At 37.5% G+C, this 26,518-nt stretch overlaps 1 long non-coding RNA gene across 1 annotated transcript; it reads right to left on the bottom strand.

Annotated features, from left to right (window-relative positions):
- Positions 1-409: 409 nt before the first annotated feature.
- On the bottom strand, positions 410-20,488 carry LOC106635045 (uncharacterized). The gene is made up of 4 exons (XR_001338396.4): positions 20,400-20,488; positions 4,430-4,506; positions 1,656-1,750; positions 410-812 (listed from the first exon to the last, which is right to left on the bottom strand). It is a non-coding gene; the product is annotated as an uncharacterized LOC106635045 (long non-coding RNA).
- Between the last annotated feature and the right edge of the window lie 6,030 nt (positions 20,489-26,518).

Below are 26,518 nucleotides of genomic sequence, written 5' to 3' on the forward strand. Positions count from 1 at the left end.
CATATTCCTGGCAACATGGCCGTGCCCACATATACCCACGTTTGTAGAACATCGTGGCGCCCTGCATTTGCATATTAAATGCTAGGGTGGGAGGGCCAGCTTTTTCAGGCCCCGTGAATTACAGGCCTGGTCAAACCAATCCCCTGAGCCCTATGCAAATCAGACACCACCTCCTCCAGCCTCTACATATACCTGGCTGGTATCCACTGCACTTGGGATTTCCTCTTTTGGCTTTGGAGGCCCCCTCCCTCTGTCTTTGTATCGGGGAGCCTTTTCCCTCTGCCTTCTCTTTTCTTCTTGCCTATTAAACTGTCTGCTCCTTAAAACCACTCCACGTATGTCTGTGTCGTTTTATCTAAACTGGCATGAAGACCAAGAACCCTGGTGTTCCTCCACTCATCGGAGCCATATCACTGGGGTTATAGTAGGAATGGTAACAAACATAATTTTCTGTTTTTAGCAGAGAAACTTTTTAATATTCTTATTTTCAGTCAGTTCTTTTACCATTGCTTAACACGAAAAGAATAATTACAGCCGGGCGCAGTGGCTCACGCCTGTAATCCCAGCACTTTGGGAGGCCGAGGCAGGCAGATCACGAGGTCAGGAAATCGAGACCATCCTGGCTAACACAGTGAAACCCCATCTCTACTAAAAATACAAAAAAATTTAGCCGGGCGTGGTGGTGGGCGCCTGTAGTCCCAGCCACTTGGGAGGCTGAGGCAGCAGAATGGCGTGAACCCGGGAGGTGGAGCTTGCAGTGAGCCAAGATCGCGCCACTGCACTGCAGCCTGGGTGATGGAGCAAGACTCTGTCTAAAAAAAAAAAGAGAATAAATACAAATCAAGTACATGGATAAACACGGTACATGACAGATGACAGATTATGGATATAAAACGATACAAAGAGCTACAGCTTTTGGCAAAGAATAAAATGCCCCAGCTAGAAGGGACTAGAGACATTTTTCTAAAGAAGTATCTTTCTTTTTAAGTTAATTAATTAATTACTTTTTTTTTTTTTTTGAGACAGGATTTCACTGTCACCCAGGCTGGAGTGCAGTGGCTCAATCATGGTTCACTGCAGCTTCAACCTCGCAGACTCAAGTGATCCTCCCACCTCAGCCACCCAAGTACCTGGAACCACAGGCTTGCACCACCATGCCTAGCTAATTTTGTATTTTACTTTTATAGAAACAGAATATCCCTATGTTTCCCAGGCTGGGAAAACTCCTAGGCTCAAGAAATTCTCCCACTTTGGCCTCCCAAAGTGTTGGGATTACAGGCATGAGCCTGCATCCAGCCAAAAAGTCTCATTTTTATAAGTAGTAACATATTAGGGTTTCTATGTACACTGCTGTGGAAAATTATATAATCTATCAAAGAAGAAAATAAAAGTCTAATCTCCTAGCTAACTTAGAATACAGGCTCTCTTTGATGTTTTTACCTCATCATGATATTCTTGCCTATAGAAATGAATATGTAGTGTTCTAGCAATAGTCTTAACCAACACAATTGAATAGTAACTGAGAGTCTTGATTATTTTCCTTATTTTCAAAGAGAACACTAGGTATTTTGGTAGAGTACAATAAACAACGTCCATTCTTTTTAGTTGTGAAGAAATTCTGTAGTGTTAATACATTATTTATTTGGTGGTGTTACCTCATATTTCTTCTGACTGCAAATATCGGATGTTATCCCGACTGTGGCATTATTCTCTGCTCTGGAGTTAACTTTTATGGAATCTGTGGAACTGACTAGAAACAGTTAAAGGTAGGGTGAATACAACAGTTCTTCTTGGGGAAAATCATGTCCAGGACACAAACACCATTAAAGCATTTTAGAAGTCGTTTATTGAATTTACTGCTATGACCCAATTATAAGAACTTCAGCAAAAGCTGTAGAGTTTATTAAATCATATATTTTAGTAAAACCTACTTTAGTTTTTGTTGCATTTTCTTAATTAAGTTCAAATCTACTACTCACTGAGTTCTGATTAAGTTGCTATGGTCATTATGTGTCTGAAATTTGTGGGTTCTTGGTCTTGCTGACTTCAAGAATGAAGCCACGGACTCTCAAACTGAGTGTTACAGTTCTTAAAGGCAGTGTGTCTGGAGTTGTTCATTCCCTCCAGTGGGTTCATGGTCTCACTGGCCTCAGGAGTGAAGCTGCAGACCTCTGCGGTGGGTGTTACAACTCACAGCTCATAAAGGCGGCCCCACCCAGAGAGTGAGCTGCAGCAAGATTTATTGCAAAGAGCAAAAGAACAAAGCTTCCACAGCGTGGAAGGGGATGCGAGCAGGTTACCCCTGCTGGCTCACCTCGGCTCGCTCACCCCTGCTGACTCAGGCAGCATGTTTTTATTCCCTTATCTGACCCCACCCACATCCTGCTGATTGGTCCATTTTACAGAGAGCTGATTGGTCCATTTTACAGAGAGCTGATTGGTCCGTTTTACAGAGAGCTGATTGGTCCATTTACAATCCTTTACCTAGCCACAAAAGTTCTCCAAGTCCCCAGTAGATTAGCTAGACACAGAGCACTGATTGGTGAATTTACAAACCTTGAGCTAGACACAGGGTGCTGATTGGTGCGTTTACAAACCTTGAGCTAGACACAGAGTGCTGATCGGTGCGTTTACAAATCTTGAGCTTGACACAAAGTGCTGATTGGTGCAATTAAAATTGCTAGACAGAGTATGGAATTAAACCCTGTTGATGCCTCAGTGTCTTCTAACATCTAGGGAGTAAATGAAAGAATCATTTCTTCCTAGATTGTTTGCTATATATTTTATAACTAAAATATTAAAAAGTCAGTAGTACTTCTAATAATTTATATAACGGATTAACCTATTAGAAATTTCATTTTTATCCTCCTTTGCAATGTCGTTGAGTTCAGGCAAAATTAGTGAGATTTTTTTCCCAGTCTTGGAGGAAGGGGAGGAAGATTTTGCATTTTTTTTTTTTACATGCCTAGGATATCAGAGATACTCAAAGAGGAAATCAGCTTATCCTCCAAGTATGGATCAGAGGTTAGTTTTTAATAAAAGGCTTCATGACACAGATATTCTGCTGGTAATTTATTCTTTTTTCTTTTTCTGCCCACATTCATTATTCCTTTTATCCGTCCTCATCCACTTGTTTTGGAGATTGCCTTCCAGGTTCTCCTCTTCCCCCAGTTAATTAATTGTTGCAGTAGCCACAGTGATATAGTCCTATTAGTTGAGTAACCAGCAAACTAATTGCATTAGCTACTTGTGGCATTGTAATAGTTGAATGATTTATCATCATTCTTTCCACTTTGATCTTTAAGTATTTTAGATTTCTAACTTTTGACTTTCTATAATTTTGTTACGTGCTATTCCCAAGTACTTTGTTATTAGCTCTTATCTATATTCTCTTTATACTCATTCCCTTAGCAATTTCCTCCACTACCATGTTTTTGACTGACACCTTATAGTTAGATGAATCCAAATACTACACGTTTTGGGCAGAATTGTCTCTCCAACAACATTTATATGTGAACTCCTAACCCCCAGAATCTCAGAATGCAATTGTATTTGAAGATAAGGTCCTTAAAAAGGTGATAAAGATAAAATGAGATTCTTAGGATTGGATCCTCATCCAATATAACTGGTGTCCTTATAAGAAAATGAAGAAGTAGGGTGCATACACACAGAAAAAAGTCCATGAGGCCCAGCAAGAAGGAGGCTATCTAGAGGCCAAGGAGAAAGGCTTCAGGAAGAAACAAAACCTGCTGACATCCTAATCTTGCACTTCCAGTCTTCAGAACTGTGAAAAAATAAATTTCTGTTGTTTAAGCTACCCAGTCTGTGGTATTTTGTATTAGACGCTCTCCAAACTAATACAGTGTTTTATTTCAGGAAATCTTCTGAGTATCTCAAATACCTCCTAGTGCAATTCCAGATAATTTCTATATTTTTGGTATTGGTTTTATCATTATCTTCTCCCCAGTTGAGTTTGAACTTTCTGAGCAAGTCTTCTGATACCAACTGGTATATTGTAATACAATTCTAATATTAATCACCTGGAGTCAGCACCAGACCCACAGGTTAAAGGGCATGGACCCTCAACAAGGCTGTCCTTACTGCAAACACCAGCCACACTTCAGGGCCCACATACCACCCACATGTCTTTCCAACTGGCTGCAAATTAAGAGGTTCCCATGACTTTATCAGGTTGATAACTAACTAAAATGACTGAGACAACACAGGAAAATGCTACACTTAACAGCTACAATTTTATTATGAATGACATGAATCAAAATTGCCAAATGAAGAGACACATATCCAAAGACTTTGGGAAAAGTGTCTATTGTTCATGGTTAGGCTCCAGGAAGAATAGACAGACATGGAGAAATGTGATCAGACAAAAAGGGAATAATCTAATAGTAATAAACTGAGGGGAGAAACTCACCAAAGGCTGTCTGTTGAGATTCATCTTGGCTTCTCTGTGTAGCATTTCTTCCTCCCGGGTACAGGACAGGACTCTTCCTGGAATGAGGGAAGGTAGGTCAAAAAATGTCTTGATGGCCAGATCTTACACAGAAAGGCAGGGGAAAGTTACAGACGTATTTTTTAGGTTGAGAAAGAGGAATTCTAGTCTTTATGGCTTGCTTTGTGAGGAAATGAGGGGTGGGAGATAGGCAGGCAGGAACAGGTCAGAGAGATACTGCTTCTGAGGCTGCTTTTCAGGCCTTCCAATCTCCTTTAGTTCAAAGTACCCAGCATGCCAAAGTGCCAGACTTTGGGGTATTGTTTTCTGAGCCTCAGTAAGTGCCAGGCTCTTGCAGTGTGTCCTGAGTTTCTCATGGCACTTAGCACAGTCCTCACACTTCCTGGATGGTTGTTGTTAGATTAAGTCATCTGTAATCGAAAACTGGTAGAAGATTTTTTATGTGAAACATATTAATTTAAACATTAGAACTAAAAAAACCCAAGGATATCTTATTTTCTTAGGGTAATGTTTCTTTTTTTTCTTTTCTTTGATAGTAGAGATAAGAAGTCACATATTTTCCTGTGAATCCTTTCTTTTAAATACATTACATACCCATGAGCTATTTACTTTTTAAAAATCTGTTAGATACATGGCTTTATTTCTAATTTTCAAAATAATTATGCAATTTGGAGTGTAGTATGCATTCTTACAGATGAAAAAATAAGATTTTCATACGTTAAGTAAACTTTCCCAGGTTGCTCAATAAGTGAGTGACAGTGCCAGATCTCAAATGCAGGTCCATCTGACCCCAAAACCTGTCCCATTTCCAACACTCATTATATTGCCTCTTGGCGAAATTCCTACATACTTCTGTATAACACATGTAAAGGAAATAGCCTTTAGGCTAAAGGCTCAGTTAAACCTCTAAAAACAAACCAGTAAGGGGAGTGAGTGACAAAATAAAAACAGCAATGTGGTAATGCTTCCCAGGGCTCGCAGTGATATTGTGTAGACATGGAGTGATTAAATACCTGAATCCTATAAGAAAGGCTGAATTCACTCAGGGAACACAGAACTAATGTCTTGGGCATAGTCTTGGCTGAAGGCCAAGTCGCATTTACTTTCACACAATGGATATATTGATTGAAAACCATCTCTGAGTTGGAAGCACTGAGTTTAGTTACAAATGTGTAGGAGGGAGGCTTGCTGTCTTACGATGATGATTATGATTGGGGTAAATAGCATTAGTATTGGTAACATTTCAAGCAAGGAGGCTGAGGTTTGTCAATGCTATGAAAGTTAATGCAACTATGTCTATCTCTCTGATGATAGGTATGTTGAGTCTATCTACTAAGACATCTAACATTCTTTTTGAGCAGTATTAGAGAAGCAGTACGATATAGCATGTGTACTTCACAATAAAGGTCAGTTGTAAATCTTATTTATGGTTATACATGTATGAATGAGCAATAGAGAAATGACTTAAAGATGCAGTTTGTGATTGGCACACTCAAAATGTGTGGAAGATAACGCTTGTCAATGGACTTTGTGTACTCTAGGGGGCAGTATAAGGTAGACGCAACTGATTAAGGGCATATAAAAAAGTCCATGTGAAGACTGCCCATATGTGACTTCCTAAACAACTAAGACCGAACTTCTTCTGAGATAGCAACAGTCACCCTGTAGACAAGTAGGCTTTTCCTGACACAGCAAATAAAACTCAGATCCAATTCTAGTAGTCCGAATTCCTCTAAGTAACTCCAGTGGTATTTTCTCCTGGGGTTACACGAGATGTAAAGAGGTTCTCAGGCAAAAGACAAACACATTGGAAACTGCCTCTTCTGCTTAACTCAAAATGAAAAGTTTGCATAGTTAGACAAGTAGTACAGTCTGTACCTCTTGACTGTATGTCAAGCTGTCCTGAGAATGTATATTCAACTAATTCTTTCTAGTGAGCAAACAGCAGTGTGTTTACATAAGGCACCATGCAGGTGAAGCTAAGACAAAGCATTTTTATTTCACTTCACAAATATTATCTTTGTCTTGCAATATTTTATTGCAACATTATTACATGCAAAATAGTACTATAGTGATGTGATTTAAATTTATGTACTTAAAATATTCGGTAACAAACTTGAGTTATACTACTCTTGTGCCATTGGATTTATTCTTTTCTATGCTGTATATGCCTTTGTCCTATCTAAATTTCTTCTTAAAATTGCTAGCTAACTCTCAGTGGACTATAGGAAAAAATCTTTGCTTTTAAAATTATATTTATTTTTAGAGAGACATAAAAATCTTATTGGATTTCCAATGTTAAGAATGTGATGTGTAGGTAGTTCTACCATTTGAATATATACCCACAACAGAAACACAAATTATTTAAAGAAGTTTGTAGTATAAATAAAACTGGCTTTTCACTTTATAGCCAAGTTAATTTATACATTTAAAAGCTGATAAACCAGATAATTAAAGTTTGTCTTCTTAATGTCAGAAAGGCAAAGACTACAAGAACCATGGAAATCATATAATCAAGTATTATATTGGCAATGCTGAGAAGAAAGGAAAGAAAGAACTGAAAGGCTGTGGAATATGTTAATTTCTTGTGTCTTCATATTAAGAGTTAGTTGATACTATTCATAGACATAGAAAATTAAATATGTTATAGTAAGTTCTAGTTATATTAATAGAAGTAACTGCTAACATTTCTAAAAGCAGAAAGCAAACCTCCTGAATAATAACAAAGGTCATCGTACAAATTCACAAAGCATAAATAAGGAACACATCTAAAACAAAGTGACTAAAAAGAGTGGAAAATTGTTTTTAAAAGGAAAAAACATTTCAAGAATTGAAGAGGAAAGAAACTAGTAGTCATAACATTTAATATTAGATAAGTAGAATTCAGAGTAAAAAGACTGAACAAAACAAGTAGGATTTTTTTATAATAATAATGGGCACAATTAATGCAGATCGTCCAAATTTCATTAGTATCTAAGATATAAATTATCTAAAATATAAATATGTAAAACAGAGAGAGAGAGACACAGATAGGGAGGTGGAGGCAGAGAGACAGATAAATAGACTGAACATATGAAGAGCAGAAGACTTTTGCTTCTTAATTTTGACAAGTCAAGTGAAGAACAAATGAAGATAGAGAAGACCTAAGTAATATGTTAATTTTAAAATTAAATATAATTACATATAATATATATCATTTTATAATTTAGAATGTACCTTCTTCTCAAATTTTCAAGGACTATTAACACATATCAAACAAATATTAGGCCACCAAGGAGATCTCAGTAAATTCTAAAGATTTATGGCACTGTAAATATAATCTGATAATAATTCAAATATCTGCATACTAATAAAAAAGCAAGAAAAAACCTCTAATAAATAAAGAACTCATAACAAAGATATAAAGAAGATAGAAATGGCATAAAAATAAATCAGAGCTGTGGCTGCACTGTAAGCAGTGTTGAGAGAAAAGCCCTAAGTAATTATATTAACAAATAAGATTAAAAATTAACAGATCGGCCGGGCGCGGTGGCTCACGCCTGTAATCCTAGCACTTTGGGAGGCTGAGGCGGACGGATCACGAGGTCAGGAGATCGAGACCACGGTGAAACCCCGTCTCTACTAAAAATACAAAAAGTTAGCCGGGCGTAGTGGCGGGCGCCTGTAGTCCCAGCTACTCGGGAGGCTGAGGCAGGAGAATGGTGTGAACCCGGGAGGCGGAGCTTGCAGTGAGCCGAGATCGCGCCACTGCACTCCAGCCTGGGTGACAGAGCGAGACTCCGTCTCAAAAAAAAAAAAAAAAAAAAAAAAAAAAATTAACAGATCATGCATACAACTAAAAACATTTGAAACAAGATGAAAAATAAAAACAAGAGAAAATAAGTTAAAAAAGTAAAAACAGACATTAATAAATAAGAAAACTGAAAAATGGTAGAACTAATACAACTAAGAGTCATCTTTTTGAAAAATAATTATCCATATAGTAAAAAAATTATTAGCAAATATAATTATGAAAAGGGGGAAATATAAAAGTAAAAAATGAGAATGGGAAAATAGCCACAGACACAGAAGAATAAAAGGAATTATGAATGCAAACTTTGCTCAACTCAAAAAAATAAATTTGAAAATCATAAAATAGATGATTTTCTAGGAAACAGTAATAAATTGAAACTGACACAAAAGGACCAATTTCCAAACAGGAAATAATGTTACAAGGTACCTACTTGCCTCCCCTAAGGCATTAGAACCAGAGAGTTAGCTCAGAAAATTACATAAAACTTTTAAAGAACAGAAAAAAGACAGCCTTATAAACTGTTGTAGAACATGGACAAAAAAAGACAATTTCTGGTTCTTCTTTTTGAAACCAGTGCAATGTTGATCCCCAAATTTTTAAAAAGTAGCACATGGGAAATATTTGTCAATATTAAGTTAAAATTTTAAAATATAAGCAAAGAGAATAGCACCTGACCAAGAGAAAGCCATAAAAAGATTTTATAGCCGGGTGCAGTGGCTCACGCCTGTAATCCCAGCACTTTGGGAGGCCGAGGCGGGCAGATCACCTGAGGTCGGGAGTTCAAGATCAGCCTGACCAACATAGAGAAACCCCGTCTCTGCTAAAAATACAAAATTATCCGGGTGTGGTGGAGCCTGCCTGTAATCCCAGCTACTTGCTACCCGGGAGGCTGAGGCAGGAGAATTGCTTGAACCTGGGAGGCAGAGGTTGCGGTGAGCTGAGATCGCGCCATTGCACTCCAGCCCAGGCAACAAGAGTGAAACTCCGCCTAAAAAAAAAAAAAGATTTTTACTACGACTCAATGTTAAAAAATCTATTAATATGATGATCTCCAAAGATACTGAAAGGCATTTTTTCCATTAAAAAATGTATATATATATTTTAAATGTCTCTAAGTAAAATAGGAATAGAAGCAAACTAATATGACAAAATATGTGCTTTACATATAACTACTTTAAAATAATAAAATATATACTTTAACTCAACCCGAAGACATTGGAAGCCTTTCCATGATAACCAAAAATCAAATAAGAATTTCATTATCATTACTATTATGTAACGTTGTTTTGGAAATAGTAAGTGATATATCTGACAAGAGAGAAAAGGAGGAAAAACCCAAGAGAAAGTAAGAAATATCACTGCCAATAATATGACGCAATACCTAGAAAACATCAAATCTTAAACCTTATTAAAATCAGAGAATTCAATAAGGTTTTTGAACTTGATTGAATTAAAATTAACATATATAAATCAATAGTTTTTTATGTCTTAATAACATCCAGTAGCAAAGACAATGGAAGAAAAATCTCATTCTTAATAGCAACTTAGTGTATAAATTATCTGGAAATATGCTGAAGAAGAAATAAGCAATATCTACATCATTTTTAAACCTTTCCAAATCCTTTAAATGTACCCAATTTACACAAAAGAAGATTAAATGTATAGCGCATGTTGTCACTTATATGTGGGAGCTAAGAAAGTGTATCCCATGAAGACAGAGTAGATTGGTGGTTACCAGGTTATTAGTCCATTTTCATGCTGCTGATAAAGACGTACCTGAGACTGAGAAGAAAAAGAGGTTTAATTGGACTTACAGTTCCACTTGGCTGGGGAGGTCTCAAAATCATGGTGGGAGGTGAAAGGTTTTCTTACATAGCAGAGGCAGGAGAAAATGAGGAAGAAGCAAAAGCAGAAACCCCTGATAAACCCATCAGATGTTGTGAGACTTACTCACTATCACGAGAATAGCACAGGGAAGACCAGCCCCCATGATTCAATTACCTCCCCCTGGGTGCCTCCCATAACATGTGGGAATTCTGGGAGATACAATTCAAGATGATATTTGAATGGGGACACAACCAAACCATATCACCAGGGTAGGGGGAGAAGATTGATTCATGAGTATAAAAATATAGTTTGATAAATATAGAGTGAAGCATACCCTGTTTTAAAACAGTAAAAATCAAAATTACAAAGAAGTAGATTTTCTCTAAATCTATCTATAAATATCAATAAAAATAAAAGCTGCTATATCAATAAGAATGAAGGGTGTTATATATTTGTAGTGTGTGTTTTAAACCCTCCAAGGTGGTGCTAAAGATCATGTAGAAAAATATACATATAAAAGTGGCATAGAAGTTTTTGAGTTGAATGCTCAGATATTAAAACATATTATAAATTTACAGTAACTTAATAGTGGGTAGAATCACATGATAGATATACAGAATAACACAGCATAATAGAAAACCCAGAAATAGACTCAGAGATATACAAGGACTTACCATTTGGTAAAGCTGGCACTGCATATCCTTAGATGAGAGTTGTATTTTTAAATTTATGGTAACTATTTAGGAAAAAAAGACAATTTCCTATCTTAACTCTTACACAAACATAAATTCCATGAGGAGAAAACATTTGAACATACCAACATTAGAGGCGATATTATATACGTAAGTCTATATACATTATATATACACATATACATACATCCTTACATAGGCATATGCACTATATGCACATTTATGCACATTTATGCACGAGTGTGTGTGTGTGTTTGTGTATGTGTGGGAAGACCTCTTAAAATATGACTTAAAAAACAGAAACCATGAGATCAATACATTTGGTCCTAAACTGAAAAAGAAACCAAAAGATAACTACATTAAAAAATGACAATCCAAGTGACTAATTCAGAAAAAAAATCTGATATACATTTAACCATCAAATGATACTTTTCATTATAAAAATGCTCTATAAATCAATATGCAAATAAGTAACAATTTGATCAAGAAAAATAATAAAGAACGGGAAGATAGAAGAGAGGTAAGGAGGAGAAATTCACTACTTGTTAAGTAGTAAATTATATAGCGTATGGTGATATGACTATTAAGTAATATACGGTACTGTGAGTAAAAGGAAAAGCTTGTTGAGTGGAATTGACAAAGGAGGATGCCAATGGGAAGTCACTGACAATTAATGACCCAAAGATATTGATTGCAACCACGTGTCAAAAATGTTGGCATAGTTCAGAAGTCCCTAATATGTATTATATGTACAAATACATACAATAGGATATTATATAGCTTTAAGAACTTGTAATTACTGATATATTTGGACTTACTTATACCAGTTTTTTTTTCCAGAGTTGCCCCTTGCTTCTTTTTTCCCCTTCTTCATTTCTCTATTGGGTTATTCTAGATTTATTGTTATTATTATTACTTCTCCCCTCCTCCATGAGTTTGGAAGTTATCCATTCTATTTCTGTCCTTTGAAGCTTTTCTTAAAATCTCAGTTGGTCTAGAATTATCTCTACACTTTTCCCAACATACAAGTATTTTAGTACACATGACAGCAATCATTACAGCTTCCTCATCTTCCTTTTCAACTCTCAATGTTCTAAAGATAGTTATAGTATAAATTAAACTGTTCTTATGGCCAGACCTTGGGGCATTAATTCTCTTGTAGCACATTTTCATTTGACCTCATGTTTTCTTCTGTGGTTGTGAATTTAGGTTGGGAACTAACCTCCTGCAGGAGTTGCTTGTGTCCCTTGGATTCTGACTGTGTTCTCATAAGGCAGTTTTGCTTTTGATTCTACTAGGGCCTCCGGGTTTCACTTGTCTCAGGCAAGTCTCAGGTGGATGGCAAGATTCCTTTGCTGCTGTCCTGAGCTGATGTATGGATTTTTTCTAATTCCTCTTAAATAAAACCAAGGAAATCTTCTGAGGCCCCACCTCTATGCAGAGTTTCCTGCAAAAGTTTCCTTTCTAAGATTGGTCTGTCAGCCTTAATAAAACTCTAACCCCAAACCATAAAGTGTATCTCCTTCCAATATTACTCCAGTCTACATCAGAATAACACACATATATACACACATGCACACATACACTCAGTACACACACACACACATGCATATCAACATGGACTTTGGATATTAGTCCTTTGTCTATGATATTTAACAACTTCAATGTGATGATATTTTGTCAAAAATTATTTTTTAAACAGTTATATATCAGTTGCTCTAGCATTTTTTCTTGACGTTGGGGTTTAAATTTTCTTATTGGTTGCATATGTCGTCTCTCCCTGTTGATGGTACATTTTCTTCTATGGCTAATAATTTTTTTAACTGTGAGTTTAACTTTGGTGGAGTTTACTTATTGTAGAACTCCCATAACTCTGAGTTGTTAAAGCAGTCCTCTATGCTTTTTTTTTAAGTTTTGCATTTACTTCTTGGGCCCTAAGATCCAAACCAGTTGTGTTATTTTCTCTATCTGTTATAGGCTCCCATACCATGAAGGTAGTATAAATTCACATTGCACTCCTGCATGTGTTATTGACGTGGGTTTTTAATCTCTCTTTGTGCTTCTTTCTGCTCTCTGCAATCCCCCAAAATATCCGGTTCTTTAGACAGGAAGCAGAATTTTCCAGCTCCAGCATTATGGAAAGTGTGTTCCCTGAGGCCTGCCGGCTTGATTCAGGTCTCTCTGTGATTTATCCTATCCCTCTTCACACAACCATGAGACCTCTTCTATCTCAGCTTAGGCCATAAAACTCTGCTCTTCTGAGGACTTTATCCAGATCCCATTCCTCTGCAGCTTTAGCTTTGGGTTTGCAAACACTCTTTGTGTATTAATGAGATTTTTCTTTTCTTTTTAAAAATTGACAATGTATTTAAAATTACTTTCTTATTATATTTTATCCAACATTTCTATGAGTGTGGAGGGGGTGCTAAACTATGTGTTCCTAACTTCCACAGTGCCTGGAAATAAATCAAGAGGTGAAGCTCCTCTGAGATCTGGAAATGGTAGCACCACCAATTTTCCTGAAGACAAAAGTTTGAGTATGTTTTTCTGAAATCTAATTTGTAATGATAAAAGCCAGGAAAAAAAAGGAAAAAAAGAGCCAAGAAATAAATATCTTACAAACTGAGGCAGCCAATGAATGTTTGTCTAGATTATAGAGCAAGGGACAATAGAAAACCCATACTCTGCATTGTTTGTGAATACAGACTAGGAACATGTGTTTTACTTCTGCTATGTGCCAGGCCCTGTATTAACCTCATTAGGCACAGAATATTTAAGTAAGTTGTTCAATATCATATACCTGATAAGTATTTGTGCTGAGATTCAATACCAGGCATATTTAAGTTGCATCTTTTCCATTGTAATGTTAATTCTCAACCCTGGGAGCCACAGATATGTTCTGGAACTCCAAAAACATGTAAGTTATAAATACCAACTACAATAACAACTCACAATCGAAAGCTGTTTCCATTGAATATCTTTTTATTAATTTCATTTTAATTTATTGAGACAGAGTCTCATAATGTAGCCCAGGCTGGTCTTGAACTCTAGGGCTCAAGCAATCCTCCCACCTCTGCCTCCCAAAGTGTTGAGATTACAGGCTTGAACCACCACTCCCTGACGGATATGTCTTTTTGTAAGTTACTGTTTTGTAACTGGGGTCTGAGAAGTGCTGATGGGAGAAGAAAGCGTCCTAAAACACCATCAGGGATCAGAAAGAATTATATTTTCCATTAAAATAAGCCTGGACTTGATTCAAGTTTTAGAAACACCCCACTGTTTCTCCTACTTGCTTCCTTTCAGGAAAGGTCGGTTTGACAAGATTTTATGGGCTTTTTGTTTCGTTTTTCTTTAGAACTTTTTTTTACTGCAATTTCATGGCTACTGTGGGTTGAAAATGGGTTTTCTCACAACGTCTTTGGGGTGGGGAGGGAGATCAGTTTCCCTGACTGTGACTGGCTGGCCTATTTACAGGAAGTCTCAGGAAGGTCCTGAGCTGGGGAAAACAGTCCAACATTGATGTGGGAACCAGGGAGGACCAGACAGGCAGAGCCTTTCCTGCCTGGGCCACTTCCTCAGAGCCAGATGTTCTTGCTTTGCAAAAAATTCAAGCCTTTCACGGCCCTCTGTTGCTCCCTAAGATCCAGCATATAAATTTTTCGAGACCCATAAACAGGGCCAAGTTTGTCAATACTTAAGTATTTAATCTTATCTTGCATCTAAACTAAATTTTTCCCTTTGCAGTCTTTCTTTCTGTGTCTGGTTTCCTTTTCATGTTGTTGCCATAATTGCAATAGCTTGTCCTTCCCTCCTCACCCCCACCTGCTGCTGCTGCTGCCGCTTCTTCTTCTTCTTTTTTTTTTTTTTTTGGTACCGTAAAGATAATGGTAAGATTGGGGGAGATGTTTAAGAAGAAATAAGAAAGATAACTGAGAGGGTGGACTTATTTATGTGAGAAAATGGAGACTGAAGGAGTCCTGTCATTTAATACTCCCCCATAGCTCTCTACTCTCGGGGGAAATTTAAGAAATTAAAAAACACACATACAATTTTATTGTATTTTTTAGACAGAGATTAAATATCTATGATTTTCAGCCACGCTTCTAACTTGTGTTTGTAATCCTTTTGTTTCTTTCTCCATTAACTGTTTTTTTTAAAACACAGCTTTACTAATATATGCAAGAAATGGGCCACTAATATATGCAAGAAATGGTATTCATTTATGCATACCAGTAAGTTTATGATAATGAGAATTTCTGTGGACACACATAGATTTGAAGATCACTTGGTCCACAATTTTAGTCTATGGGCCAGCCGTGAACTCTGCAGCCTCCCTAACTCTTTTGAAGAATAGAGAATCCATATCATAGACTCATTCAAAAGATAACCAAACTGGCTCTGTCACATAAAACTTATACTTTATAAAACATCAAAATATTATTATCTTTAATTACCACAAGGATTATGTCATGTACACTTTCATCTGTCACATAGAGCCTCATGTAAGAAGAGGAAACTGAAACTTTGAGAGGTATTTGCCCTAGATTGCTATCTAAGTAAGGAGCAATACTGAAACACAAATTCAGGTCTTCTACCTCCAAATTTAAGCTCAACTTTTGACTGCAAAGACAACAAAGAATGCTGAATTTACTCCTTTCTAGAAATCTATGCTGCTGAATCCAGAATGTACCCTGCGCAAAAGCTCCCAACTAGGGAGATGAGTTAGGCTGAAAGGCACTGCATCCTCCCCTTTCTAAGCTTTGTGCCAGAGGATTGTTTCAACAGGAGACAAAGATGACTATTTCGTCTCAAAATGCACCCAGCCACAATCCCAGAGGCTGCTTTTTCCCAGAGGGGGTGCGTTTTTTCTCATCAAAAGGACTGAACAGATTAGCAAAATTCCTGCTCTCCATAGAAAAGTCCCGCATGAGTAGGAACTTTGAGGGTCAGTGTGGCAATTTCAGTCTATGAAATAACCATTCTACAAGCTGGACTCAATAGAACAAATTCAGTGGATTTCACAATTTTGTTTCAAGTACAGGTATTTCCTAATACCTCTTGAGGGTGGGGCTGCTTCCAGACAAAGGATCCCAGAAAGTGACATTCCTACCACCCCATTTTGCCCTTCTCTTTTCTTTCCCAGATGTTGCCACTGAGTTTTGGTGGTAATGTGCAATGCAGCAATAGTTAACTAAATATAGTGGATAAATAGGGAATATTTGGAGAAAGAGTTTTTCTGACATCCTATCATTTAGAAAGGTGCTACCTGGGGAATAACGAAATTCTCATTTCAAATTAGCAACTTTCAGGTAGTTCTTCTGAGGCATATTTGAGATTGGAACTTCAATTAAGTCATATTCTCAGTAATGATCTCCTGATCATAATCAAGATTTGTTGAAATATGAAGAGTCTTACTTCAGAACTGCATGTGAAGGTTCAGATTATTGCTCATGGAAGGAAGACAACTTTGTAGAAAAAACAAAGAACTCGGGCTGGGCGTCATTTCTCATGCCTGTAATCCTAGCCCTTTTGGGAGGCTGAGGATGGAGGACTGCTTGACCCCAGGAGTTTGAAACCAACCAGTTTGAAACCAACCTAGGCAACACAGTGAGACCTGGTCTTTTTTAAAAAGAAAAAAAAAAGAACTAATCATGTGTTCATGTGAAAATCACATAACCTTTAGACTCTTCAGTTTTTCTATCTACAAACTGGTGGCAATCAGACGAAAATGTCACTATTCTCTAATCTTCTGGCCTTAAATTCTATGGATGAATCTTAGCTGCTTCTAGAGTTACAAAAAAAAAAAAGAAAGAAAAAACGAAAGAAGAAAGAAAGCATGAAAGCAAGAAAGAAAAGGAAGAAAGGAAGGAAGGAAGGAGAGAAAGAAAGAGAGAAAGAAAAAAAGAAAGAAAATGAAAAAAATGGCTCTACACCAAAACCTGATTTTCTGCTCAGCATTACTCTATGGACCATTTATTCCGTTTGGGAATGCTGAGGATCCCTGACATTACCGATACACATATCAAAATTTGTAAACTGTATAAATGAGGTATTAGATTCTCAAAACTATATTATTCTAGAAGGGATACTTTGAATAAGACTAGAAGAAAAAAAACCACACACACGAGAAAATCTCTGCAATTTTGGAGAGGGTCAAGAATGCTTAGACAGAGCATAATAGATATGAATCATAAAACAATAAACAATTCATAAATTAGACTATGAAAATAATAAAGTTTGGTCTTTTAAAGACAGAAATAGGAAATGAAATGTTTAGCTACAAATGGGAAATAATATTTACAATACATATCTCTGACAAAGGAATGACATCCACAATACATGGAGAACTCACACAACTCAATCATAAGGCTTACACCCCATGAAAATGAATAAAAGATTTGAACAGACTTCTCAAAAGAAGATATATTAATGGCCAAAAAGCACATGAAAAGATGCTCAACATCAAGTACTCATGGGGAAATGCAAATTAAAACCACATAAAATGTCACTTCCTACCCATTAGAATGTCTAAAACTAAAAAGACTAAAAATGGTAATGCCAAGTGCGAATAAAGAATTGGAGCAACTGACACTCACAAATCACTGGTGAGAATGTGAAATTGTACAGCCACTTTGGAAATCTCTGTGGCAGATTTTCAAAAAGTAAAACATGTACTTACCTTATGACCCAGAATCCCACCTCTAGGTATTTAACCAAGAAAAATAAAAACATGTCCACCCAAACCTTTATTTACTATACTCAAAAGCTAGAAATAACTCCAACACATATCAACAGTTGAATAAATAAACAAAATGTGATATATCTATAGAATAGAATTCCACTCACCCATAAAACAGAGCAAACTATGAATATATGCAAAAACATGGCTGAATCTAAAATCTTTAAGCTGAGTGAAAGAAGTCAGAAACAAAAATGTACATACTGCATAACTCCATTAATATAAAATACTAAAAATACAAACTATTCTGTGAAGCAAAAAGCAAATCAGTGGTGGCCCACAGTGCTAGGGACAGCAAAAGGGATAGATAATAAGGTGCATGAGAAAACTTTTTGGGGTGATGAATATAAATATTTTGTATTTTGATTGTGGTGTATGCATCTGTGAAAGCTTATTGAACTACACGCTTTAAATGGATGTCATTTATTGTATGTCAATTATACTTCAATAAAGCTGATTTTTAAAACTGACCTAGGACAAGAAGGAAAAAATATCACAATTTATTCCTACAAAAGCAGACAATTCAGCAACTGAGAGGGATTTCAAATGAAAGAGTTTAACAAGCAGTGAAATTGAAATAGGTTTGGTTTTGAGCTTTGGAAAATCTTACTCAACATTTCAATTTAAGCCAGAGGTTTTTCTTTAGCTCTCAAATGTCTTTATGTGTAACTATATTCCATAGTCCCCGTTCCTACACCTAAACAAAACAAACTGAGGTTGCTTATTCTTTGTTCACTGGTTTACTTTCTACATAAATACCTCCTCTTGAAGAACTTCCAGCCTATTCTAGATCAGTGGATGACTGTAGTCTTAGACTTAACTGTTTCCAGTATTAATAGGGAGAGGCATAATAAATCCACTAGGAAAGACAAGTAATTTTCCAAGTATTATAATCTGGGTGTTTGAGAGAAGGAAGATGAACAGCCAACATGTGATAAAGAGGAGACTAAGAGAATCAAGATATAAATATCATCTCAGAGAGGAAGTCTGTTGAAACTTCTCCAGAGGATTGGATTGATAATTGTTGGCCAAGCAGGATATTGGGCTCTGGGGACCTGGAAATGCTCCAGATTTAGTCCATGCACTAAAAGAAAAGCCTTGTTTGCTTCCTTATTATTCTTATAAGGAAGCACTGGTTTGCCTTTCAAGAATTAAACTCATACGAAGCACCACATTGAACAGCCTCTAAACCTTAGTGTGTGTGTGTGTGTGTGTGGTGTGTGTGTGTGTGTGTTTGGTGTGTGTGTTGGGGTGAGGGAGAAGCATTGTGGATATTTTAATACCAGTTTCTATTTCATCACTTCACTACCCTTCTCCCATCTAACAGGTCTGGCTTCTTAGAAAGTCTGCCTGATTTAAAACCTAGTTCTATGTGAATGGTATTTAGAAAGGATAGCCAATTTCAAAATAACAGCTTTAGTTCAAATAGAGCAATAGGGACAGGTAATATTTTATCACTCCTTCTAGTTCACTCAGTTCATAAAATTACTTGCTGTGGGAGCCAGCCTCTTAAGTCATCCGGACTCAATAGTGCTACTCACTGGGAAATCTTGAAAGAGTAAGGTTGAATTAATTAGGCAATGGAAAACCTTGCTGGGAATAATGGGGTTCCTGTGTGCATTTGGTTAGCTTTGATAGGCAGCCTTTACAAGAGAACAGGAGATCCAATGTAAGCTAAAGGGGCCTGGGAGTTCTGGCTGTATAAAGCAAGAATGATCATTGTTTTTCTAACCTGGGACTTTGTAACTTTTAATCAGATAGTGGTTTCATGAGTTCTGAGTACGTTTCTAGCACTGAGTTAGATGTTGATGCAGGTTACGAAAGAATTATAAGATATGGTTCTTGGTGTTAATCTTATGTGGTTAGAATAAACTACAAGAAATATAAGCATTTTAAACCATAAATATAAATATAAGGTCCTTCATTGCTGCCAAATGAGTGTTGAGAGTGTGTGATGGATTCTGATTGCTGAGTAAAAGTTGCTATCATTTAGATCTTCTTCCTAAGCTAGGAATACGATTGACCTCACTCTACTAAAGGTTTGGGGGCCACTAGGAGGCACTTATTTTACTCTGTCCTCTTCAGACAAGAAAGTTCTCCCCAGACTGATGGCATGTTTATTGCTGGGTCATAAGGACCTACGGCTAGTTTTTAAAAGTGCTGCCAATGGATTGTTCCTCAAAGTAAGAAAAGTAAAATATGGACTAGTTTGCATACACAGGCATAATGTGAAGTTGTCTCTCAAGAAAGACAATACTTAATCAGTAGTTGGTGGATTTGTTAGAAGAGTTCTTTTTATCTATAAATCATTTTGACACATGTGATACCTGGAATTTGAAATTTTCAGGACTTTTATGCTAATTTTTTAAAATACTCTTGCCATTATGTTATCCTCTGGTTGTATCTTGGAAAATCTAGTTTTTGAAAACGTGAGAAGCATTTTATTCTTTGGAAACCCAGTATCACATGTAGTCCTTTTAGGTGAAGACTCTCCAGGAGCAGAGCATAGTATGTGTTGCTCATACTCTTCCTTACTCTTTTTCTCACTTCCAGAGCCAAGTGGCCAAGCTTATTAAATGAAAAAACTCCTCAACTGGCCTTTTTAGGGCCTTCAAACACTACCCATAGTGTTACTTCACACCCCTTTCATCCTCATCCCCCCTATGTGGAATTGATACTGCAGACAGAAAGAAACAATTTAGGCAGATAGTACAGGCAACGGAGTCCTCGGTGGAATTTCCCTTCTAAAAAAAATGCAGCCCAAGAAATTATCCTTTTCTAACAAAGAGTAGGCTGAAATATTGAGCTGCAAACATAGATAAACAAGCTGGAAGCTTGCTTGGGAGAATGCTGGCAACTGTGCCAATAGAAAAAGACTACCTTGGGGCCAGGCATGTCCAGCGTGGAGGCTCTTATCTTCTTCCCATTTCTTTGTTACCACGTGTACAGTGAAGAAACAGGCAACATGGCACCAACCAGGTGGAGAATCCATCTGCATCATAAATGACTGGGGGGTGGCCAGCTTTTCATGCTCTATGCAAATGGTACACTTAGCCCTAACCAGTTTTTCATGCCTTATGCAAATGGCACACCCGGTCTGACCAATCTTTCCTGCTCCATGTAAATCAGACACTGCCTCCTCAAGCTCATCTATAAAAACCCCTTGCATTTTGCCACAGACCAGAAACCTGTTCAGGAGCCCTCTCTCTGCAGGAGAGAGCTCTTCTCTTTCTTTTGTATATTAAACCTCTGCTCTTAACCTCACTCCTTGTGTATCTGCATTCTTAATTTCCTCAGTGTGAGACAACAAACCTCAGGTATCATCCCAGACGAGCAACACCATTTCACAATGAAATTCCATGTCATATTTCCTTAAACAATATACTTTTATTACTGTATCCTCTTTCGAAAACCCTTTTCCTTTGAAGTCCAACAAGTCATTTGACTATATTCTCAATCTCCTTTTCCAATTTTCTCCCTCATTTGCAGTGTCTTTGCTACCACTCACATGCTTCTATCACCATGTGTGACTTCAATTTCCATATGCGTGACCCACCTATGATCCCCAGTTCTGCACACTGTACAGATCAGTTTTGCCAAACAGTCCTACAGTCACACCAGGCCTGTAACTGCTCCACAGTGAAACTTTACTTACGGTTTCTTTGTTTATTTGTCCCCTTAACTAACTTTCTTTGAGAATATTGAGATCTCTATCTAAAAAGTTATTTCTTCCGAATCCTTTAGCCCTTCCCCTTTCTCCACTTCTTTCTTTTCCAGCTTAGAATCCAATAAGAATCCTTACTTAGCAAACCCTTTTCTAAACTTGAATTTTCTTGACTTTGTGGCTTTTGGTCACTCAAGTCTAATTGACAGTTGTACTTTTTGTGAATATAACTTTACAATTTCAGTCTACTGTGCATCATGGAAATTACTGAATTATAAGGCTTTGATTTAAATTTGTTGACACTATTCCACTTATGGATGCAAAAAATCAGTCAACATAATATTTCAAAATACTCTCTAGGTAAACTAAAGCATGTTGAACTGAAGAGATCATCAGACAAAAGTAACATTGAATTTAAAATGCAGATGCATGTTCTGTTCACTTATTTACTCAAAAATATTTATTCAGAGTGAGCTATGCCGTAGATACTCTGCTTAGTATAGGGATTCAGTGATGAATAAAAACACCATTCTTGCCTATATGAAGCTTGCAATATGATAAGGATGGGCGTTTGCAGAGTAAACTTCCAAATAAATGTATTTTGTATGAAGATAAAGTAACTATCACTAGGAGAATATAGTTCACAAGGATAATCTTATCAAAGATTTCCTATGAGGAAATTATGTTTAAGCTTAGATCTGAAGGTCAAGTGAGAGGTCCATGAATGGGAAGGGTTATTGAGGAAAACTGCCATTTGTCACATACTTCCAATATCTCACTGATGGAGTCATACAATACTTCAACTTTCAGTTTAATAGAATTGTGAAAATATTATTTATGTCTGAAGACTATTATGAATAAAAGTTAGAGATGCATTGAGTATAAAATTAAAAGGTTGTATAATCACCTGATGGGTTTGTCTCGCCCTCTGCACAGACATAACCAATTTACTGAGAATGTGGTATTGCAGTAGAAAAAGAGTTTAATTAATGTAAGGCTAGTCATGCAGAAGTGAAATTTATTACTCAAATCAGCCTTCCTAACTCAGAGGCTAGGGTTTTCATGAATAATTTGGTGGGTGAGGGCTGGGGAATGGGTGCTGCTGATTGGTTGGGGATGAAATCATAGGGGTGTGGAAAATGGTCTTCATGTGCTGAGTTCACCTCTGAGTATGGGAGGGCACAGGACTGGTTGAGTCATGAATCTAGGGTCTGGGTGGAGTCAGTCAGATGCCAGAATGCGAAAATCTCAAAAACATCTCAAAAGACCAATCTTAGGTTCTAGTATAGTGATAGTATCTATAGGAGCAACTGGGGAAGTCACAAATCTTGCAACCTCTGGCCATATGACTTCTGGGCAGTAGAGGATTATAGAAGAGTAACCTAAGGAACAATGGCTGGTTATTGTTTCATTACACCTACATCTTAATAGAACTCAGGCCCCTCCTATAATCCTAATCTTGTGGCCTTTCATTAGTTTTACAAAAGGGGTTTTTGATCCCTGAGCCAAGGGGGTTAGATTTAGGCAGAGACTACTATCATGCTTACTTCATAGTTAAATTCTTCTCCTGATTATCTTGGCCTAGGCCCAGGAATGAGTGAGGACAGCCAGCCTGTGAGGCTGGAAGCCAGATGAAGTCAGCCATGCTAGACTTCTTTCCCTGTCATAATCCTCACAAAGGCAGGTTCAGTTGTATTTGCTAAAATGAGTAGAAAAATAAAATTTTGCCCCATCTAAGTAAGCTTTCACAGTAGGCAAGAGCTTTTTGTACAGGCGAACTCTGACAACCTGTGTATTAGAACCTAAGATGATCCCATAGTTTCTATGATGTGGGCCGACGAGGCTTTTACTTTGAGGCAAATGCCTGGAAGCTGGGCCGAGAGCCAGCTGTCAGGATCCCTTTAGCTCAGCTCAAGTGTCACCACAAATAGACAGCATTCCAGGGTAAATCCTTAAAATAATGGCTAGGAAGTAGAACAAGTATTTAGGATGGGCCTGTGAAAGGATAGCCATAGGTGTGGTTCCCAAAGTAAGTCTAGGACACTGACCCCTGTTTCCTGGCTAGTTCAGTTGGCTTCCCTCAGGGGTGGTTTTCTCACCATTGTCACCACACCACGATTGGTGGCTGCATTCCTTCTCCAGCTTTCCTCTCCCCATAGATGTTAGCATCAGGGGTGGGATGGGTGCTAAACACTATTTTTCATTGCCTACCTCCATCTTTGTTTTCTGCTTGCTTACAACCTAAAAGAGGGTAGTGTCTGAATCCATTAAGTAGAAAAATCTAAGGTAGCAGCATACAAACTTCCCTTCTCTGAAAGATAATTTATTTCATGACTGGGTATAGGCAGGAGAGTTTGAGCCAGAGGAAATAATCTATGCAACAGCCCTGAGGCAGAATGTATCACAGAATATCCTGAAATCGAAAGAATCAGAGAACAAAAAGAAAAGTTCCAGAATAGACTTGACAGATAAGCAGGGAATATATTATGCAAGACTGATTAACAATGGTAAAATCTGGGTTGTATTCCTGAGAGCCATGGGCAGCCATAGGCAAAGGTGTGAGGATATAAGCAAATATCAGAATCAAACTAAGCATGAACCCTGTTTGGGGATCTCCATTTAGTGTGGCTTTTGTCCTGCCGTTATGCTGCCCTTCTGTGTAAAACGTAGAAGACATATCACCAACAGAAAACTAGGCCTACACTGGCTTCTCTCCTGCAGGAGGCAGGAAGTTTCATGCAGTACAACCTGTGGTGGGTAGAATTCTTTTTCTTTTTCTTTTGTTTTTATGTCACCCAGGCTGGAGTGGAGTGGCGCAGTCTCAGATCACTGCAACCTGGACCCCCACAGCACAAGTGATCCTCCTGCCTCAGCCCCTGAAGTAGCTGTGACTACATGTGCCCAGGCCTGGCTAACTTTTTTCATTATTATTTTTATTTTTTAACATTTTTAGTAAAGATGAGCTCTCACTGTGTTGCCTAGGCTAGTCTTGAACTCCAGGGCTCAAGTAATCCTCCTGCCTCAGCTTCTCAAAGTGCTGGAATTACAGATGTGAGCTACCTTGCCCAGTCCTGAAATACTAAGAAGGCCCCCTGATTTCCAACCCCTAGTTATTGAATCAAACACTAATCTAGGTACTGCTGTGGATGGATTTTTCAGATGTCATTAAAATCTCAAAGACCTAAAGATATAGAGATAATCAAGGTGGGCCTGACCTAATCACCCGAGCTCTTTAAAAGCAGAGAGTTTTCTCCCGATGGTCAAAGAAAGGGAAGCGAGAGAAATTTAAAGTATGATGGGGATGTGATATGAAAATTTTTCTGTTGCTGAGATGGTGGGGCCACCTGGCAAGGACCTGAGAGTGACCTCTAAAAGCTGGAAGTGGTGCCTGGTGGATAGCTAGCAAGACCACAGGGGCCTCAGCCCTACAACCCCAGTGAAATGAATTCTGCTAGCAACCAATGATCTTGGGAGCGATTCTGTTCCCAGAGCCTCCAGATAGGAACATAATCTCACCAACACCCTAGGGCAGCCTGCGAGTCCCTCAGCAGAGAACTCAGCCTAGCCACACGGAACTGTGATCTGATAAAAGGGTGTTGTTTAAATCAGTAAGTTTTTCATAATTTGTTTACATAGCAATATCACACACACATCCTCAGCTGAAGTCTCTTGCTAGATGTATGACCTTAGGCAACTTACTCTCCTCCTCTGAGTCACATTCCTGTTCTGTAAAATGGAGATAATGATACCTGTTCTCATAGGGCTGTAGTGAAGATTGGATGAGATAATCTGTTCTTGGTATAGTAACTGATGTGGTAAGCACTCAATTTTATTATAAGCAGCAAATTTGTCCATGGTCCAGAAATGCAATATAAGCAACTGAAATCCATTTCTTCATTTGGAACAAATATATTTATGACTATTATATGAAGATACGCAGTAGATATATGACATACCTGTACTATAATTAAGTAGAAGTTCTTTGCTTTTGTCAGTTGCTATTAGGGCCCTTATTCAGTGAATGCTTTGAAGCAAAGGATGTCACTGAATACCTAAGACTCAAATTTTAATTTCATGATCATGGTTTACTTTCCTTCAGAAATACAATTACAGTGGCCAAGTGCCCTTGTAGTATTTTGCATACCACACTTCAATTTTTGTTTTATTTGTTGCTGTTGTCTTTCGGGGAAAGGAGCACCAAATGTGCAGAGGGGAAAAGAGACACTATGGCAGGAGAGAGCTTTCGGATGCCATCGCAAGGGCTGGAACTCTTAGACAGTCATGCAGAAGGACCAATTTGCTATCATTATAATAGGATTATGGGTGTATCTGTATTCTGTTAAGGCCTTCAGCTGTATATAAGTTTGTCTAAATTGATACACGATCTTGGATCTTAACACACACCCTGTATGTATCCTGATGTGACTACACAATGAATTAGTTTTTCATGTCCTCCAAATATTCTATCCTGGAAAGCAGAAATACTACTCTTTGAGAGTAGTTTGATATTCCCACAAAGCCAAGCATAGTGCTTTGCTCATTAAACATTTGTTGAATGAAATGGGCCACCACCAGCAAACAGAAATCTGCATCAGTCTGTTCCCAGAATTCTTCTTCTAAATGACTAACTCAGGAGGTTTTACACTTTGATGCCATGAACTCCTTTGGCACTTTGGTGAAAACTACAAGCCCCTTTTCAAAATAAGTTCCTAAATTGACAAAGTAAAATACCCAAGACTACAAAAGAAAACCAACTACATTGAAATACAGTTATCAAAATAATAAAAAAAAACTCATTTGTAATGTGGTAAAATATGTGCTTTCATCAACATTAAATAAAAAAAGTCAGTGACGGGTCAAATAATTTCTAACTATATGGCAATAGATCTACAACACTGTAATGATATAATAATAATAATTCCAATAATAACAAACTATCGCTTATAATATCGTTGTTTGTTGCCTACATTCAAGTTCATGAAATTTCTAAATCCTGTCCACGGACTTGTCAGATCTCCAAGTGAGAAACACTTCAGACCCAGGTTAAGAGCCACTCCCCTTAAGTTTGACACTTCAGACCTGTATCAGATCATAATGACCACAGTCCAGAAATAGAGGAAGACAAGCACAGGTTTGGAAAATCAGCTCATGAAGAGTCACGAAGTACCCATGTCTATTGGACTGATGTTGAGAAGTTAATCTACACTTTTTTCCCACACAGGAAACACATGGTAAGTGAGTAGTGGGAGGGAATAGATGTTGCTCATATGCTCTGTAAGGAGTTCAGAAATCAAACCTGGAAGACTTAGTAAAGTTGGTAGCCCAGAAAAAAATC

This window comes from Pan paniscus, chromosome 7 (assembly GCF_029289425.2).
Source record: "Pan paniscus chromosome 7, NHGRI_mPanPan1-v2.0_pri, whole genome shotgun sequence".
Lineage (NCBI taxonomy): Eukaryota > Metazoa > Chordata > Mammalia > Primates > Hominidae > Pan > Pan paniscus.